Genomic DNA, 21,372 nt, shown 5'->3' on the forward strand with positions numbered 1-21,372 from the left:
GCCACTGTGCCACCCCTGACCCACTGTACCACCCCTGACCCACTGTACCACCCCTGACCCACTGTACCACCCCTGACCCACTGTGTCGCCCCTGACCCACTGAACCACCCCTGACCCACTGTACCACCCAAGGGTTTTTTTGCCCTTCAGTTTTTTTGCCCTTGGTGGATTCAGGCTCTTGGCCTCAGCCTTGGCCCAATGTGACAGCCTCTCAGCCCGTCCTGTGTTGCAGTTTGTTTCTCGGCCTGACAGAGATCTCTGGCCCTCGAAATGATTCAAGAATGGTTTGATGGCAGTGAGAACCTTGATGTGAACCCTGGCATGGTCTGGAGTCAAGGCCAGGTGTGGACTGGATGCTGGGTGCCGGGGTAGACGGACTGCTGTTTGCAGCTTGGTGTTTCTTTATTTTTCTAATTCATTCCCATGATCTGAAAGGCTGGACATTTCATTTCTTTATGCTTCCAAATCTTTTCCCCTGAGAATTTGTACTTCAGAATCTGTAGCTAAGTGGCAGCGTAAGTGGCAACTTGTAAATTTTTCACTGCTCTCTGCATTTAGTACATCTTGACAATGGAGCTCATTCTAAATCGAGTGGCCTTTTAATCCCGAGACTCCGGAAATGTCCCAGAGAGCCGCGTTCGAATCCTGCCACTGAGGGTTGAGAGTTCAATAAAAATCTGGAATTAAGAATCTAATGGTGGCCAGGCATCCATTATTGATTGTCAGGAAAACCCATCTGATTCACTCACTTCCTTTAGGGGAGGAAACTGCTGCTCTTACCCGGTCTGGTCAACAAGACCCACAGCAATGACTCGGACCTGCAATCTGGGGAAATAAATGCTGGCCGAGCCAGCCATGTCCTCATCCCGAGAATGAATTCCAAAAAGAAACTGCTTCAGAAGTCGGGCTATAACACCTGGACTTTAGCAAGCCTGCACCCTTTTCTGATGAGATGCGAGAGAATCTGGGTATCAGGTGTCGTGGAGAAAATGCAGAGAATCACCAGGAGACGTGGAGAATTCTTCAAGAAGTAGGTCTTTATTGGCAAAGAAAAACCCGTGGCAACCAGAAACCAAATTCTTGATTGCTCTTTCTCCCTCTTTGTTATCATGTTTTTGTTAGCTCATTAGCATGCCCAACTGTGTTCGTCAGAGTTATCTCTCTCCAGATATATCCTAAACCAATGATGTTACTTCCTGTTATCACTCCACTTCTGCCACTATGGTTTTTTTTTCCCAACATTCTAGATTAGATTAGATTCCCTACACTGTGGAAACAGGTCCTTCAGCCCAACTAGTCCACATCGAACCTGCAAAGAGCAACCCAACTAGACCCACGCCCCTACATTCATCCCTGATTAAGCACCTAAGACTACAGGCAATTTAGCATGGCCAATTTACCTAGCCTGCACATCATTGGACTGTGGGACAAAACCAGTGCATCTGGAGGAAACCCACGCAGATGCAGGGAGAATGTGCAAACGGCACATGGACAGGATTCGAACGTGGGTCACCGGAGCTGTGAGGCAGCAATGCGAACTACTGAACCACTGTACCACCCTAACAACTTTTTTCCAATGTCACGATTAGATATTTTACTACCACCTCTGCCACAATGGTCTTCTCTCCCGGGCTGACCCTGCTAACTACTTATTAAATATTTATTGTCTTGTCCTAAATATTTATTGTCCCAACCTGCCATGATGGTTTTTAGCAGACGAGGCTGACTTTACTAATTGTTGTTATCTCAGTCTGCCATAGTGACCTTTCAGCCCCAGTCTGACTCTGCTCGTTGGTGTAGCAACATTCCACTATTCGTTGGGGCAAACATTTTCACATTGCGTGCAAAAAAAATTGATGTTTGTGGTTTAAAAATTCAAGGAAATCAGCTGCAAGTGACTCAGTTTTAAAAGAAAGACCAATGTCTTTCTTTTTCTACTTGCTGTTTGGATGTTGGCTTTGCCAACTTTAATAGCCCATCTCTAATTGCCCTAGAGAAAGGTGATGCTGAGCTGCTTTCCTGAATTGCTGCAGTGGAATGGAAGGACTATGGGGTTCAGACTCTGTCACTGTGGCCAATCGAGAATAGCAGGTGGGTGGGCAATTGAGAGCAGAACCACAGGAATTGTTTGTAATTGCTCACCATTGGGTCATGGAGTGATAATCTTTGCCTCAGATCACATAAATGTGAGGAGGGGGAAGGGTGTTGTGGTTTGAATGTGGAATACATTCACCATAAGAACACAAGAACTAGGAATAGGTGTGGACATTGGAGAGTTTTCCGCCTGTTCCATCGCTTAATACGATCATGTCCCACCATTTGATTCAATCATGGCTGATCTTGTCTTCTGCTCCAATTTATTGCCCACTCTCCGTAATCCATCAACACATAACTAATTTTAAAAATCCATTGTGAGAGAGGTGGGTGGTTATGAGTATCTGTGAGAGAGCGTACCACTTTTCACTCAGACACATACACACATTAGGTGCACACATACACATAGAAGTTAGTGGGGTGAATTTGTACTTGCAGAATTACATTTTACTTTGCTCAAAAACTGCATGAATCCGTGTAAGATTCCGTAAATCTGTTTTTAGATTAGAATCAGTCTGACCATTGTGGCACAGACAGTCTCACACAGGGCACCTCATGCCCTCAATACACTCTCCAGGCCGACATGACACCAATTGTTCACTTGAGAATGTAACATTTTAAAAGTTTTGTCGTTTTATATATGAAAGAACTGAAACCAACATGGTCATTCTAAAAGATGAGAGATTTAACAAACAATCCAGGTCATTTTGAATATATAATTTCAGTTACATCACACTGTAAACTTTTGCTAAAATTCTGTGTCTCACAAACTTATACTCCACAACCACCAGATGAAGGAACAGCGCTCCAAAGCTACTGCTTCCAAATAAAACTGTTGGGCTGTAACCTGGTGTTGTGCGATTTGTACACCCCAGTCCAACTCCAGCACCTCCAAGTCACCTTTGCCACTCATACCTTCCCATCACTGGCTCGTTGACATCTATTTGGCCTCTGAAATAACATTAATTGTCCTTGAATCAATCATTTCAATCTTCCACCAGTCTTTGTGCTGCAAAGTCCTTCGGGAAGACTTAGTAAAATGTGGGGTGTTTTGGTAGAACTGTGGGTACCAGTTGGTTGTGTTTTTCCACCACCGGATTTTCAGATGGTTTGGTTTCAGCAAATTTGATCCTCAAGGGTTTCCACTACCTCAGTCCAAGCCTTCAGAACTTTCTGGTGCGTCCGATTGGCTTTGTTGTGAGTCTGGGCGCAACGATACTCCTTCTTCCTCTGCTTCACCACCCCCTTCGCTGCAGACACCAACTTGATCTGATCCGCGAAGGTGAAGGGTTCCTCCTGCACCAGATCCTGCACCAGCCTCAGCGTCCTGAGGTAGCCGATGCCATCCTCGCGCCAGATGTAGGGCCAGTCCAGGATGTGGGTGTCCTGACGGTGTGCCCGCTGCAGGTCGTTCCTCCAGCGCTGGAGGGTACCATGGTATCCGCGGACGCGGTTCAACACCGAGAAGAAGGTGCCAAAGAATAGATGCTCCTCATTCCTCTTGTCCTGCCCATAGCTCTCCTCCTGGCTGACTGCACGGTACGACTGCTTCTGAACCGCTTGCAGTTTGTAGGCACTCAGCTGGGAGTCCGGTCTCTGGTTCTGAAAGTTGCTCACCTCCTCGTAGCCGTAAGAAACAGGCTGGACACTGGCAACGGGAGGAGGTCTGCCCGCTCTGGGGGTGGGCGCCACAATGGGCACGGGCTCGGAACACGGGTCCGGACATTGCTCGCTCCAGTTACAGCCCATTCTCCAGCTCCTTGTGGCTGCCTCTGAGCCGCTGTACGAGCTGAGACCTCCCTTACATCCTGCCTCAGACACTCCCCTCTAACCTGACGCCATTGGGGAGATCGGTTTCGATTTCCTCCCAGTCAGTTTCGATTTCGAAGGGGTCACGTGCCCAGGATCCAGAAAAGAAAGGTTTCTCCCCCCCCCAGCCCCCAAAAGAAAAACACACCTCTCTTTTCAGACTCGGCTCTCTTTTCAAATTCACCTCTCCAGAAACGAAAAAAACAAAACAGAAACTAAAACAGAAAATCGCTGGAGATACTCAGCAGGTCTGGCAGAGAGAGACAGACAGAGGGAGAGCAGAGTTAACTTTTCGGGTCCAGTGAGCCCAGACTGGATGGTAGCTGGGCAAAGGGTTGGTGGATGTGCAGAAGATGGTCTCACAGAACGGCAGCAGAATGGGGATGAACGGCCTTCTAATTACCGGATACAGTGTTTAACCTGAGCCAGCCCTCGGGGGCACTGCTGGGGTACATGGGGGGATGCTGGCTTTACCTTTAACCCTGAGCTCCACAGAAGTCATAGTGGCGAGTGGTGCTGGAAAAGCGCAGCATGTCAGACAGCATCCGAGGAGCAGGAGGGTCGACGTTTCAGGCATAGGCCCTTCATCTGGGATGGTGGCAGCCCATTTGGTAACAAGAATGCCGACTTACAGTACACTTCTGAGAACATCTCTGGGACACACGCACCAATCAACCCCAGCGCCCCGTGGGCTGAACACTTTAACTCCCCCTCCCACTCCCCCAAGGGTATGCAGGTCCTGGGCCGCCTCCATCGCCAAACCCTTACTGCCCGAAGCCTGGAGGGAGAATGCCTCATCTTCCACTTGGGATCCTCCAACCACAGGGATCAATGTGGATTTCACTGGTTTCCCCAATTCCCTTCATCCCAGCTTATACCAGATCCAATCTACCAACACAACACCACCCTCATGACCTGTCCTACCTGTCCATCTTCCTTCCCAACTATTCGCTCTGCCCTCCTCTCCGACCTATCACCATTACCCCCACCTTCATCCACCTATCGCACCCTCAGCTACCTTCCTCCCAGCCGCACCCCCCTCTCATTTATCTCACAGCCCCTTGGCCCACAAACCTCAATCCTGATGAAGGGCCTATGCCCGAAACATCGACTCTCCTGTTCCTCAGATGCTGCCTGACCAGCTGTGCTTTTCCAGCACCACACTCTCGACTCTGATCTCCAGCATCTGCAGTCCTCACTTTCTCCATATGATAACAAGGCCTGGTGCTGGGTGGGTCATGGGGGAAGGTGCTCAGGCAAGGATTTAATGCAGGACAGTCTGAAGTTGATAGGCACTTTAACCTATTAAAAAAGCTGGCCCCTCTACAAGATGGGTGAACCAAAACTTTGGGAAACATTGAAGTCTCCTGTCTTCTGTCAAATTACGCAGAAAATGTCCTTCTTTCTAAAATTAATGACGTTTTCAGACCCAACCCTCTGAAATAAAAGATGTGGTGTTCCTCTGATCGGCCCATCTGTAAATGAAGGTGATCCTCTTCACTATTTACCAGCCTAGTTTTGTATTATTGGCGCACTCACTGACCGATCCTCCTGCACTCAAGTTGAAATCATTAAATGTACCACCACAAAAAGCAAGGGTCCAACACTGATCCCTGTGGAATCTCCCTGGACATGTTTCCAGGCACAAAATCACAGTTCTCCACCATCACAACCTGCTTCCCATCACTCAGCCTTTTCTGGATCCAGTTGGGCACAGGTCCCAAGGTGTTTTACCTTCACTGTCATTTTTCCATATGTGAGACCTCATGAAAAATCTTGCTGAACTCTAAGTAGACCATGTTTAATGTATTATCCTCATCCATACCACTTTGAAAAATTGAATGCTTTCTTGATTTGGCCCTAACTATCAGACTATGTCCCTAGTTCTAGAATTTGCAACCAGGTGAAATAGTTTATCAAACCTATCATTTCCAGTCGATATCTCAAAGATTTCGATGAGATCACCCCTTATCCTTCTGAATTCTACAAAAGTGTCATTTAAGTATTCAAATATCATGATAAAGCTGTGTTGCAGAGTAGATATTGAAAATATATGACAGTCTGAAGTTGATAGGCACTTTAACGTATTAAAAAAGCTGGCCCCTCTACAGGATGGGTGAACCAAAACTTTGGGGAACATTGGAGTCTCCTGTCTTCTGTCAAATTACGCAGAAAATGTCCTTCTTTCTAAAATTAATGACGTTTTCAGACCTAACCCTCTGAAATTAATCAGCGGCGTCTTCACATTGCTGATCAATCAAATGCAGATACGATTGTTCACCAGTCAGTCTTTGTCCTCAAGTCTTCGAAATGTTGTATTACATGCAGACAATGAGAGTTTTCAAGGCTTGTCACTGACAATGAGGTGGAGGTGTTGGACTGTGGTGGACAAAGTTAAAAAGCACACAACACCAGGTTATAGTCCAACAGGTTTATTTGGAAGCACTAGCTTTCGGAGCGCCGCTCCTTCATCAGATAATAAATGTGGCAGGATCATAAGGCACAGAATTTACAGCAGAAGATCACAGTGTCATGCAATTAAAATGATATACTGGTATTGAACAAACCTAGATTGTCGTTAAGGCTTTTTTCTTTCCGAATGGGTTGCAGGTTTCGGTTCATTAATATGTCAATCCCAGAACTTCTTGTAAATCACATTTGCGAGATAACTTAAGGTGTTATTGAAAAAAAAGTGACATCTCAGCTCAGACAATGTACTAAAGGTGTGGGGGCAGACTCAGTCTGAATCCCACTCTTGAGTCAGACTGGTTGTATTTCCATAGCACAAATTTCTAAAATGTTAGATGGATGGACTGCCTGCAGGTTATGTGCTTCTTGAGCAAAGGTAGAATGTATCAGCAAATACAATTCTGCAAATGCAAATTCACTCCTGAGACGTGTGTGTGTGTGTGTGTGTCTGTGTCTGTGTGTGTCTGTTTGAGAGAGAGGGAGAGAGCAAGAGCATGTGTGTGTGTGAGTGTGAGTGCACAGGAGAGTGCATTTGTTTGCGTGTGTGCATGCTTGGCAGAGTGTGTGCATGACTGTGATGGAGTATAAGCCTGTGAGAGTGTGTGTGTGTGGGTGTGAGTGTGGGGCCTACGTTGACCACCCACTCCAACCTGCTGCTCAGCAATCATTTGCTATTTCTACAATGTGGGATTAGTCATAGAGTCACACAGCACAGAAACAGGTCACTCAGTCCAACCAGTCCATGCCGAGCATAATTCCCAAACTAACCTAGTTCTATCTGCCTGCTCCTGGCCCACATCCTTCCATGTTCTTATCCAAATATCCTTTAAATGTTGTAACTCTACCCTCATCCACCACTTCTGCAGGATGTTTATTTCACACACGCACCACAATCCATGTAAAAACACTTGCTCCTCATGTCCTTTTTAAATCTCTCTCCTCTCATCTTAAAGATATGCCCCCAGTCTTGAAATTCCCAACTTAGGGAAAAGACAACTCCCATTAACCCTATCTATCCCCTTCATTATTTTTTAAACTTTTTATAAAGTCACCTCTGTACCTCCCATGCTCCAGTTAAAAAGGCCCAGCCTGTCTTTATAACTCAAACTTTTCAGACCTGGCAATATCCTGTTAAATCTCTTCTGAGCCCTCTCTAGCTTGATCATATCCTTCCTATAACCAGACAACCAGAACTGGACACAGAAGAGCCAATGACCTGCACAACCTCAACGTGACTTCCCAACTCCTATATTTAGGGGACTGAGCAATGAAGGCAAGTTTACTAAACGTCTTTTTACCATCCTGTCTATATGTGACACAAATTTAAAGAATAATGTACCTGAACTCCCCAAGTCCCTCTGCTCCACAGCACTAGCCAAGGCCATATCATTAATTATATAAGTCCCACTCATGTTTGTTGTATCAAAATGCAATACTTCACACTTCGTAGCAAAAGAGAATTCAATTACTAATGTCGACCATAAAACTATTACCAGTTGTCGGGAAAATCCCACCCAATTCACTCATGTCCTTCAGGAAAGGAAACTGCTATCCTTCCCTCGTCTGACCTATATGTGACTCCAGACCCATATAGGTGTGGAAATAGAAAGAGAAATAGCAAATGATTGCTGAGCAGCAAGTCGGAGTGGACGGGCAATATAGGATCCCCAATCACACCCACACACACACCCTCTCACAGGCTTATACTCCGTCACACTCTCTCACACACTCTTCCAAGCATGCACACAGGCAAACACACACTCTCTCATACACACACTCACACACACATACTCACACTCTTACGATCGCTCTCTCTCACTCACATACACACACACCCCCACACACACACCCCCCACACACACACCCCACACACACACCACACACCCACCACACACACAGCCACACACACACACCTACACACTCACACACACCACACCCACACACACCACACACACACACACACACACAGCCACACACACACCTACACACTCACACACACATACCCCCCCACACACACTACACACACATACCCCCCACACACCCACACACAAACACAACCCCCCCCCCACACACCCACACACACCCACCCAACCCCCCCCCCCACACACACACACACACGCACACAAACACACACACACACATATGTCGATGGGGTGAATTTGCATTTGAAGAATTATATTTGTAAACTCCAATATAGTTGAGTCGAAAATGTTCATTCGGGATGGACATTAATGCATAGCGTAGTATCGTCCACGTCCCACGAATTAATTTAAAAACATTATTATGTACCCACCCTTTGACCGATTGGAAAAGATCAGTGGCAATCACTGGGTTGCAAGAATAAAGTATTTTCTCTGACCATGTCGTTAAAGTTACCGTAAATCTATCGTTTAGTCTTTGCCGACCCCCTTTACCATCTCCAACATACATACCAATCTCCCCCTCGCTCTCACCACCCGAACAGAAACGTCACTGGAGCCGAGAGATTAACTCTCCACAGATACTGCTTGACCGGCTGACTGACTGCAGCAATTTCTGATGTTGTTTTTCATTTAAGCGGTTTGAAGGAGCGGGGAGAGATTTTATTTAGATATGTACTTCCGGAGAGCGGGGATACAGAGGACTGAGCTGTGGGTCGGAGTGGTTGAAAATTGAAGGGTGCTGAGTGGGGAAAAGGCGAGAGAGAGGGAGAGGAAGAGAGAGAGAGAGAGAGAGCAGGGGGTGGGTGAGTGGGGAGGTGGAGATTTGCCCGGGTAAATTCTCAGCGCCCTGCCTCCCTGAGTTCAGGAAACAGAAGATGATCCGAAGCCAGGTGTGGAAACCGAAACCACATCAGAAGAGGGTGGTGCAGGCTGACACAGGGAGACAGAGAGAGAGAGAGGAGCCTGATCAGAGGTATCAAGACCAACAAGGGGTCGTGCTGTCCAGGACGGGGGAGCAGAATGGGAGCCAGTTGGAGTCAGTCTGAGTCAGATAGCTCCTCCAGCGTTTGTGAGAGCACTGGGCAGGAGATCAGCACTCACTACGTGGAGGACAGCGATGAAGAGGACAACAGGGATGAGGAGCACCTGTTCTTCGAGGCTTTATTTTTGGTGTTGAATCGTGTCTGGGGTTACCATGGTGTCCTCCAGCGCTGGAGGAACGACCTGCAGCGGGCACACCAAGAGGGCACCCACATCCTGGACTGGCCCTACATCTGGCGCCAGGATGGCATCGGCTACCTCAGGACGCTGAGGCTGGTGCAGGAGCTGGTGCAAGGGGAACCCTTCACCCTCCCCGATCTGGTCAATTTGGAGGCTTTGGCCAGGGGCGTGGTGGAGCAGAGGGAGAGGGAATATTATCGCGCCCAGTGGCAGAGGAAATCCAACTCGTCTCACCAAAAGATTCTGAAAACCTGGACTAAGCTATTGAAACAGCTTGAGTATCAGACCTACTGGAAAAACAAAAACACCTGAAACGGCTGAAAGTCCAGGTTTGTCTGGGAAGGTGGGGAGGGGGATGTGTGGGGGGGGGGGTGTGGGGAGTTGGGGAATATGGCACTATGAACTGTGCCCACAATCTCTCCAATGTTCTCTAACAGAGGTGGGGCTCAGGGGGGTGGGGGGTGGTGTCGTGGTTTTACAAAGTCCTCCTGAAAATCTTTGACACATCTACACACACGTACACAAAATGTTGTCATGATTTGGAGATGCCGGTGTTGGACTGGGGTCTACAAAGTTAAAAATCACACAACACCAGGTTATAGTCCAACAGGTTTAATTGGAAACACACTAGCTTTCGGGGCACTGCTCCTTCATCAGGTGGTTGTGGTGTATAAGATTATAAGACACAGAATTTATCACAAAAGGTTAGTGTGATGTAACTGAAATATTATATTTCAAAAGACCTGGATTGTTTGTTAAGTCTCTCAACTTTTAGAATGATCATGTTGGTTTCAGTTATTCCATATGTAAATCACAAAACTTTTTTAAACGTTATATTCTCAAGTGAACTTTAACTATTTGTGTCATGTTGGCCCAGATAATGCATTGTATGTGGGTGTGTGTGTGTGTGTGCTTTGGGGGGATGGGGCGGGTTGGAAAAACACACCCACTCACAGACTTACACCCCTTCACACTCACATTCACACACATACACAGACTCTCTCACAGACATGAATAACCACCCAACCCATACACATGCACATACAAGCTTGTGGGGTGAATTTGTACTTGCAGAATTACATTTTATTTTGCTCACAAACTGAGCATGTAATCCATGTAAGATTCTGTAAATCTGTTTTTTTTAGATTAGAATCCGTCTGAACATTGTATCACAGACAGTCTCACACAGGGCAGCTCATACCCTCAATGCATTCTCCAGGCCGACATGACACCAATTGTTAAGGTTCACTTGAGAATGTAACTTTTTTAAAAATACTTTTGCGATTATCATGTGAAAGAACTGAAACCAACATGGCCATTCTAAAACATGAGTTCCCTCCATGACGATCTGGTTAGGTCCACGCCTGCCCCCACCCACCCCAACAACCCACCTTCCCCTGCCGCCGCAGGAATTGCAAAACCTGCGCCCACACACCCATGACCTGTCCTACCTGTCAATCATCCTTCCCACCTATCCGCTCCACCCTCCTCTCTGACCTATCACCTTCATCCCCACCCCCATCCACTTGTTGTACTGTTCGATACCTTCTCCCCACACCCACTGCCCTCCCATTTATCTCTCCATCCCAGAGGCTCCCTGCCTTCAGTCCTCATGAAGAGCTTTTGCCCGAAACATCGATTTTCCTGCTCCTCGGATGCTGCCTGACCTGCTGTGCTTTCCCAGCACCACTCTAATCTAGACTCAGATTTCCAACATCTGCAGTCCTCATTTATGCCTACTGTGCTTTTCCAACACCACACATTTCGACCCTGACTTTTATCCAATAATCTGGAGGAATGGTAAGAAATCTGTACAGGAGTAGGCCATTCAGCCCATTGAGCCTGCTACCACTCAATACAACCTCCAACTTCAACTCCACATCTCCCACCTGCTCCCCATATCCCTTGATTCCCAGAGAGGTCAAATCGCTTGTCTGTCCCAAATTTAACTGTATTGAGTTACACCGCCACCCCCACAGACCCCGTTCCCCCGTTCTTGCTAATGTGAAAGCAGAAACCACCCTCCTCTCCCTCTCCCCTCTCCTCCCACCCTCCACACCCTTTCTCTCCCATGGAACAACTTGCAAAGCCATTCTGGGGATCTAGTGTCCCCACAGCAGACAGATATGGAGCTAACATTAATGCTGATCCACTGGAACAGTCAGGACAGAGAGTGAGACTGAACCCTGTAATCGCTGTCCTCTGGGTGATTTGATTTTGAGGAGGCCGAAGTGTTCCTTTTCACGTTAAGATGCAATCTGTTATCCTTTCTGCAAAGTCGCTCGCTGCAGATGTTCTTGCCCTTTTTACAGCAGAAGCATCCTTTGTTCACACATGTTCTCCTAGAAAGGGTTTATCACTGCTGCATACACGCACATACATGTACACACACACATAAACACACAGGTACAGACCTACATACACACACACATAAACACACAGGTACAGACCTACATACACACACACATAAACACACAGGTACAGACCCACACACTCACACACACATATAAACATACAGATACAGACCCACACACTCACACACACATAAACACACAGGTACAGACCCACATACACAGACATATAAACACACAGGTACAGACCCACATACACACACATATAAACACACAGGTACAGACCCACACGCACACACATATAAACACACAGGTACAGACCCACACACTCACACACACATAAACACACAGGTACAGACCCACACGCACACACATATAAACACACAGGTACAGACCCACACACTCACACACATATAAACACACAGGTACAGACCCACACACTCACACACACATAAACACACAGGTACAGACCCACACGCACACACATATAAACACACAGGTACAGACCCACACACTCACACACATATAAACACACAGGTACAGACCCACACACTCACACACACATAAACACACATCAGCCTCTCCCCAAACACACATACAGACTCACACACAAATACGTAATGCATGGGTTCAGGAATTACACTTCAATGAATACTTAAACGAAGTAGACGAGGTAACCAGTCATGTGAATATGTAACCCTCAGTAGAAGGATCCTTTAACTCAGAAAGCAAGGTCCAGGTGAGTTCAAATAGCCAATGCCTGGATTCAAACGCACGAAGTTGAGAGTGTGGTGCTGGAAAAGCACCGTAGGTCAGTCAGCATCCGAGAAGCAGAAGGACCAACGTTTCGGGCATCAACCTTTCATCAGAAATTCCTGATGACCTGCTTTTGCCCGAAACATCGACTCTCCTGCTCCTCGGATGCTGCCCGACCTGCTGTGCTTTTCCAGAAACACACTCTCGACTCTGATCTCCAGCATCTGCAGACCTCACTTCCCTCTTTGGACACTCGAAGACAACTGCTTGTGATCATTCAAACATGTCATCAATAAGCTTTGATTATAGAAGTATATGAGAGATCAGGCTCAGTTTCGAGATGAATATAGATGAACATATTTCAAGGAGGCTTTAATATTTAAGAATTACACCTTGCTAACACCCAGTTCCTCCAGTGATGTTTTTTCTGGAGTTATTATTGCATTCTGCCTCACCTACTCCCAGGCCAGCAGGGCTTATAATATAAGGCCTCCAGAGTTCATACACAGTTACTCGTGGGAAAACTGGCCCGAAAAACACCATGGAAAACGTTCAATTTTCCCATCATATTAATGAGGAGCTTCCACCATCTATGGTTAAACCCATCAACAGAGGTAGATAGAAGTCCTTTGTATTTCCAATGAGCATAATTAATGTAGTTCGCTCTCCTCTATGACCTGGTAGATGGGGAGTTGGAAGGTTTGTGGCCTGTTGTTTTGGGGTAAATCCTGTCAATGGCTTGGTGTGACATTCCTCAAGGATGTTGTCTCGGCATCACCATTGCAGTGCACTTTTAGAACCTTCCAGAAGCTTGGTCAACATGCAGGTCCAAAAGTCACATGTCCCGTGGAAGCCATCTTACAGACCAACAATGTCCTTTCCAGCGCACGGGATGCAGATTCTACCTTCATTCGGAGCTGAAGTCACCCTTTCGACATCTGCTTGGAAACACACCACACATCACAGCCACCATATTCATGTTCATTTATATCAAAATTAATGCAAATGGTAAATTGACCAGCCTTTGTCCAAAACCAACTTGATAGTTAAATAAATAATTGAAAAATCCCCATTACTAGCCCGATTGCCCCTTTGGATTCTTCAATGAAATAGACCTTATGGCAAATTTAACTCTCTAACTCATCAAATGTATCAAGGGAGACTGGAAGTGTTGGTAGCTGTTTTACATCTCTCCAGTTCCTGTTTCAGGTAAAAACAAATAAAAGGTGAGATTTCAGATACGCTGCCCAACTCAACATTTTACTCTATCACTCAAAGTCAAAGTTATGCCCAAACAGACTCCAAGAGGCTTGTAAAGTGAAAGTGAGGAAGGGGTGATTTTAATGGTGTCTGTTCCAGTCACTTGTGCTTGATGCTTTGAAGCCATAACTGTTGGGAGCTCAATAGAATCTGTCGTAGCTCTGCTAATTGTAGTATCGTCTTTTCGAAAATGAAATGAGGGGTGATAGATATAGGACAGATTTCAGAGGTAGTTTCTTTACTCAGAGAGTTAATAGGGGCATGGAACGTACTGCATGAACCAATAGTAGACTTGCCAAATGTAAGGGCATTTAAATGGTCATTGGACAGACATATGGACGAGATGGAATAGTGTAGGATAGATAAACTTCAGATTGGTTTCACAGGTCGGCGCAATATCGAGGGTCGAAGAGCCTGTACTGGGCTGGAATGTTTTAGGTTCTAAATGGCATAGAAATTTCAGAACAGCAACAAGCCATTTGGTCCAACTGATCTGTTTGACAGTTAAGCACCAACGTGGTTTTGAATGCCTCATTCTCAGCTGGATTTTCAATAATTCACTTGCACATGTAACTAACATTCTTTTCCGCATGAGCACAAGAAAGAGAATCAAAGGGGCCACATAATTTTAAAAATGGGCTGTGCACTACAAATAGAGCTTGTGTTTCTCACCCCGAATTTTGGACTTGCCCACAATGGGAATGCCTACCCCATGGTGACTCTATCACACTCCTGTAAAGTTTTAAAACTCTCCTGGGTCACCCTGCAGTTTTTTTTTGTTATGGCAAACACCTACAGCCTGTTCAGTTTTCCCTGGTGATTATGGATACGCGTTGACATATTAACGTATATTAATGTACCAGCTATTTAAAATCAGGTCACCGTTCTTTCATATTGATGCATGTTAACTGGTTGTGGTGGAGTCTTGTGTGCAGCGTTTGTCTCATGGTGTCGGAACGAAATCTCGATGGAGAAGTGGTACGCCCGACTGAAGAACTGCATTGTGGGTTGGAGCACAAGAAGGCATGATGGGAAGTTAGGTCAAAACACAGCCTAAGCAGGATCAGCAAGTCTCCAAAGTGATTCAGTGTGTGAAGGTGAATTGGAGACGTGAGAGAGGAGAGACCCCTTGGTGTTTGCTTTGGTCGCAAACATGCGTCCTTCGAAGACAGCGGCTTGTGATCATCCAACTAGCTATGACCTGATACATCCCTCAGCCAGCACAAGAAAGGCTTCAAAGAAAGATCGGGGTATGGTTTATAACTCTGAGGGGGTATGGGGTCACTGGAGCAAAAGGTTCCACAAGCAAGAATTTGGGAATCACAAATCAAGCAGACACATACACTAAACGCATTAGGGGGCACTAACCCAAGGGGGAATCAATTGGAGGGCACAGTATTGAGCCCACAGACCCTGACACTAGAGACAGTGTACAACAGGCAGGAGGCCTGATGAAGCGCTTATGCCCGAAACCTCGATTCTCCTGCTCCTCAGATGCTGCTTGACCTGCTGTGCTTTTCCAGCAACACACTCTCAACTCTGATCTTCAGCATCTGTTGTCCTCCCTTTCTCCGAGGAGGTGGAGTGTGAGTGTGAAAACTGTTCCTGGGTGGGTGGGAAGAGAGGTTGCACCATTGATGAGGATGTACATGGTTTTTCTGTTGCAAAGACAAATGTATGTAAAAGTTTAAAATTTAAGGTCCTACATGTACACTGTGTACTATCCCTGCAGCTCTTGACTTTCCTTAATCCTGCCTTGTGTTTTCCTTTCAGGGGACAATACACTGTGTCTTGAGAGAGGAAGTAAAAGTTCAGGTGATTTGGGGAGTTCGCTTTTGGGTCTCAACGATTTTGGCTCACCCAGCATGATAGTCTCGGATGCAGAACATCAAAGGGAGGGTAAGTGTAGGATTGAGCGAAAATGCCCAACTTCCGAAATACTGGACCAAAATCCTGGGAACGTCTCAAATAACCTTTAAAAGTAAAAGATCAAGGTGGGTAGCTGGGCGAGGTTCTGGGAAAATGATACAGACACAAAGATAGCTGCACGTTCAGCCCGAAAACTCAATCCACACATTCTCTCTCAAAGAACAATCAACCTTTTCGGGCCTAAAGAAAGGTTACACCCGAAATGTTGACTTCTCCACCTCTTGATGCTGTGAGCTGGCTGTGTTCTCCCAGCCACCTGCCTGTCTACTGTGGATTCCAGCATCTGCAGTTTTTTTTTCGTCTCTAACCCCCAGACTGAACAGGACGTCGGCACATTAGCTTTGATCAATATTCATACACAGAGACACCTGACATTTCTCTTAATCAAAATACATTCGCGCCTCCTCTTAACTCTCAGGAAGCCTCAGCACATCAAAAAGAAACACCAGAAACACAATGCAAACACAGATTTGAGAATCACACAACATGACAGATTTGAGAGGAGGTGATAGAGCACACTGTCTGAATAACTGCTAGGGTGGGGATTTGGGGGGGGCGGGGGGGGGGGGGGAGAGAGAGCCTTTTCCAACATCGAGCTCCTGCAGAAACAGTTTCCCCACAAGCTGCAAGCTCCCAATAAGCAGCTTTTGGAACCAAAAATCACAGAGGCCGAACTGAAGTGAGAACCTGCATGGGAAAGACAAATCAAGAGCATCATCACAACAAAGGCCATCTGAGAGGGTAGGAAGCCGACCGAGGGCCATCCAAACAATAGCTTCCAGACACCGGCCTGTCCCAAGCTGAACGAACCAACGGCAAGAACCTCAGCAACTGGACGCACTTTAAAGCTGTGTTTTTCCCCAGTGGGGAGCTGAAACTCCCGAGACTCCAAAATTTCCAACTGAGCTAGCAGAGAGGGGAAGGTTGGTGGTGACAGTGCAGGGACGCCAAAGGCAACAAGACTGAAGGAAGCATCTGTGATTAAAACTACTAGTTAGTTTAGAATAGTGTTTTAACCTTTATTTAATTTGATAGTGTATTCATTACTGTCCTCTGTCTAAGTCTCAAGATTAGAGCGGTGCTGGAAAAGCACAGCAGTCCGGGCAGCATCCGAGGAGCAGGAAAATCAACATTTCGGCCAAAAGCCCTTCGTCACAAATGATATAATTGTGTCTGTATAATTGAGTCAATTTCACTGTTTTATCTCGCACTTTCCTTTCCGTTTTGTGATTAAATAAACGCAGCGATTCTTTTCCCCTGAAATGCCTGTCTACTGCGTCCTTCATTTCACATTCCCTCAGAGGTTGAGTGTCAGACCCAGGGATCTGGGGGGCGGTTCGAAGCACCTGAACAAAAGTCAGCAAATTGCTGATCGCAACCTCGAAGTTCTACAACGACCCTCATCCATCACAAGAAAGGCTCCAAGGAAGACTTTGAGGTTGATTTCATGACTGCCAATGGGTAAGGTGGTGAAATCAATCGCCCTGGAGACATGACCTGCTGAGAGAGACGATAGTTCCCACAGGGCTGCTCAGCAACTGATGTCATTGTGTGTATGTACCATTGCTTAATGCTTGAATAAATATTTATCAGATTGACTTCAACAGTATCCAAGATGTTTGATGCCATTGATATCCAGTGTAGAGCTTTTAGACCAGAGCGAGAGACTCCACAATAGAAAAGGAGGAATCTGGATTCAACTTTTCCTGGATTCAGAAGTCAGAAGATGTCAGCATCTTCAGGTAGCCCCACTGAGTGGGAAACTAGACAGAGGCTCTGATAATGCATGCACATTTCCAGGATACCCCTGTTGGCCTGTCTCAAGGATTATGGACCAGATCATTCCTGCTACATCAAATGTAAAACAAAAGTACTCTGGCTGCTGGAGATCTGAAACAGACACAAACAGAAATTGCTGAAGAAACTCAGCAGGGCTGGAGGCATCTGTAGAGAGAGAATGTTTCAAGTCTAGGTTGTCAAGAAGGGTCACTCGACTTGAAACGTTAACTCTGTTTCTGTCTCTACAGATGGTGCTGGACGTGCTGAGTTTCTCCAGCAATTTCTGCTTTTAGAGTCATAAAGATATACATCACAGAAACAGACCCTTCGTTCCAAATCATCCGGGATGACCAGATATCCCAACCTAATCTAGTCCCATTTGCCAGCACTTGGTCTATAACCCTCTAAACACTTCCTATTCATATACCCATCCAGACGCCCTTCAAATGTTGCAATTGTACCAGCCCCCACCACTTCCTCTGGCAGCTCATTCCATAAGCACACCACTTTCCACATGAAAACGTTGCCCCTTTTATATCTTTCCTCTCTCACCCTAAACCTATGCCCTCTAGTTCTGGACTACTCTACCCCCGGGAAAAGACATTGTCTATTTACTGTATCCATGCCCTTCATGATTTTAAAAGCCCTTATAAGGCCACCCCTCAGCCCTCAACACTCTGGGGAAATCAGCACCAACTTATTCAGTTTCTCCCTAAAGCTCAAATCCTCTAACCCTTGCTACATCCTTGTAAATATTTTCTGAATCCTTTCAAGTTTCATGACATCTTTCCAATAGGAAGGAGACCAGAATTGCACGTAACATTCCAAAAGGGACCTAACCAATGTCCTGTTGCAACATGACCTCCCAACTGCTATACTCAGTAGTCTGAGCAATAAAGGAAAGCATACCAAACACCTTCTTCACTATCCTATCTGCCTGCGACTCCACTTTCAAGGAGCTATGAACCTGCACTCCAAGGTCTCTTTGGTCTGCATCAATCCCTAGAATCTTACCATGAACTGTATAGATCTGTTCTGATTTGCTTTCCCAAAGTGCACCTCGCATTTGTCTAAATTAAACACCATCTGCTACTCCTCAGCCAACTGGACCATCTGACCAAGATCCTGTTGTAATCTGAGGTAACCTTCTTCGCTGTCCACTACACCTCCAACTTTTGTGTCATCTGTAAAGTTACCGACTATATCTCCTGTGTTCACATCCAAAAATCATTGACGAGGATCTAAAATCTGGATTTAAGCTGTTGTCAGGAGCAACAAATCTATGTAAGCTTTTATTAATAACAAAATGGATTTTTAATATAAAATAATATAACAAAATGGCTTCAAGATTAATACTGTACTAAAGTGGTTGAAAGCTGTATTTCCTGCTTTTGCTGAGCTGGCTGAACTAAAAGATAAAGCAGACAAGGAAGTCTTCATAAAATGAATCATAAGACATTAACTGACCGATTTCAGAGCCGAGAGACCCCTCTTGGGCGAGTCTAGATCTTCATATAGTGCTGTGACTCAATACGGATGGATTATGGACAGCGATGTAAGAGCCTTGATTCCTCTGCTATTGAGTGTTGAGGAATTGGCCAGCCAGACATGAGTATCACTCCGAGCTCTACACCCACACCAGATCCCAGCTCCCAGCCCTGCCGAGTTTTCACCATCCCCCCAGACCTTCCCCTCACTGAGGACGAACGATCAGTCCTCAGCAAAGGACTCACCTTCATCCCCCTCCGTCCATGCATCAATGAATTTAATACACGCCGTGATGTCGAACAATTCTTCCGTCGCCTCCGCCTCCGAGCTTACTTTCACAATCCGGACTCCCGCCCACCTTCCGAGGATCCCTTCGCTCACCTCCAACACACTGCATCCACCTGGACATCCCGCGCTGGCCTATTACCTGCCCTCGACCTCTTCATTTCCAACTGCCGCTGGGACATTAACCGCCTCAACCTGTCTACCTCCCTCCCCCACTCCAACCTCTCACCCTCACAACGCGCAGCCCTCCAATCCCTCTGCTCCAATCCCAACCTCACCATCGAGCCAGCGGATAAAGGGGGCGCAGTGGTAGTCTGGCGCACTGACCTCTACAGCGCTGAAGCCAAACGTCAACTCGAGGACACCTCTTCCTACTGCCCCCTCGACAATGAACCCACCCCCTATCACCAAACCATCATCTCCCAGACCATACAGAACCTCATCACCTCAGGAGATCTCCCACCCACAGCTTCCAACCTCATAGTCCAGGAACCCCGCACTGCCCGGTTCTACCTCCTTCCCAAGATCCACAAGCCTGACCACCCTGGCCGACCCATTGTCTCAGCATGCTCCTGCCCCACTGAACTCATCTCTACCTACCTCGACACTGTCCTATCCCCCCTAGTCCAGGAACTCCCCACATACGTTCGAGACACCACCCACGCCCTCCACCTCCTCCAAGACTTCCGTTTCCCTGGCCCCCAATGCCTCATCTTCACCATGGATATCCAATCCCTCTACACCTCCATCCGCCATGACCAGGGCCTCCAAGCCCTCCGTTTTTTCCTCTCCAGACGTCCCCAACAGTACCCGTTCACCGACACTCTCATTCATTTGGCCGAACTGGCCCTCACCCTTAACAATTTCTCCATTGAATCCTCCCACTTCCTCCAGACCAAAGGGGTAGCCATGGGCACCCGTATGGGCCCCAGCTATGCCTGTCTCTTTGTTGGCTTCATATAGCAGTTGATCTTCCGTAATTACACCGGCACCACTCCCCACCTCTTCCTCCGCTACATTGATGACTGCATTGGCGCCACCTCGTGCTCCCGTGAGGAGGTTGAGCAATTCATCAACTTCACCAACACATTCCACCCTGACCTTAAATTTACCTGGACCATCTCTGACACCTCGCTCCCCTTCCTGGACCTCTCCATCTCCATTAATGACGACAGACTTGACACTGACATTTTTTACAAACCCACCGACTCCCACAGCTACCTGGATTACACCTCTTCCCACCCTACCTCTTGCAAAAATGCCATCCCGTATTCCCAATTCCTCCGCCTCCACCGGATCTGCTCCCAGGAGGACCAGTTCCACCACAGAAGACACCAGATGGCCTCCTTCTTTAGAGACTGCAATTTCCCTTCCCATGTGGTTAAAGATGCCCTCCAACGCATCTCATCCACATCCCGCACCTCCGCCATCAGACCCCACCCCTCCAACCGTAACAAGGACAGAACGCCCCTGGTGCTCACCTTCCACCCTACCAACCTTCGCATAAACCAAATCATCCACCGACATTTCCGCCACCTCTAAACAGATCCCACTACCAGGGATATATTTCCCTCCCCACCCCTTTCCGCCTTCCGCAAACACCGTTCCCTCTGCGACTACTTGGTCAGGTCCATGCCCCCAAACAATGCCCCCACCCACCCTGCAATCCTGGCATTTTCCCCTGCCACCACAGGAACTGTAAAACCTGCACCCGTACCTCTCCCTCACCTCTATCCAAGGCCCTAAAGGAGCCTTCCATATCCATCAAAGTTTCACCTGCACATCCACTAATATCATTTATTGTATCCGTTGCTCCCGATGTGGTCTCCTCTACATTGGGGAGACTGGGCGCCTCCTAGCAGAGCGCTTTAGGGAACATCTCCGAGACACCCGCACCAATCAACCAAACCGCCCCGTGGCCCAACATTTCAACTCCCCCTCCCACTCTGCCGAGGACATGGAGGTCCTGGGCCTCCTTCACCACCGCTCCCTCACCACCAGACGCCTGG

Source organism: Chiloscyllium punctatum, chromosome 30 (genome assembly GCF_047496795.1).
Source record: "Chiloscyllium punctatum isolate Juve2018m chromosome 30, sChiPun1.3, whole genome shotgun sequence".
In the NCBI taxonomy this organism is placed as follows: Eukaryota; Metazoa; Chordata; class Chondrichthyes; order Orectolobiformes; family Hemiscylliidae; genus Chiloscyllium; species Chiloscyllium punctatum.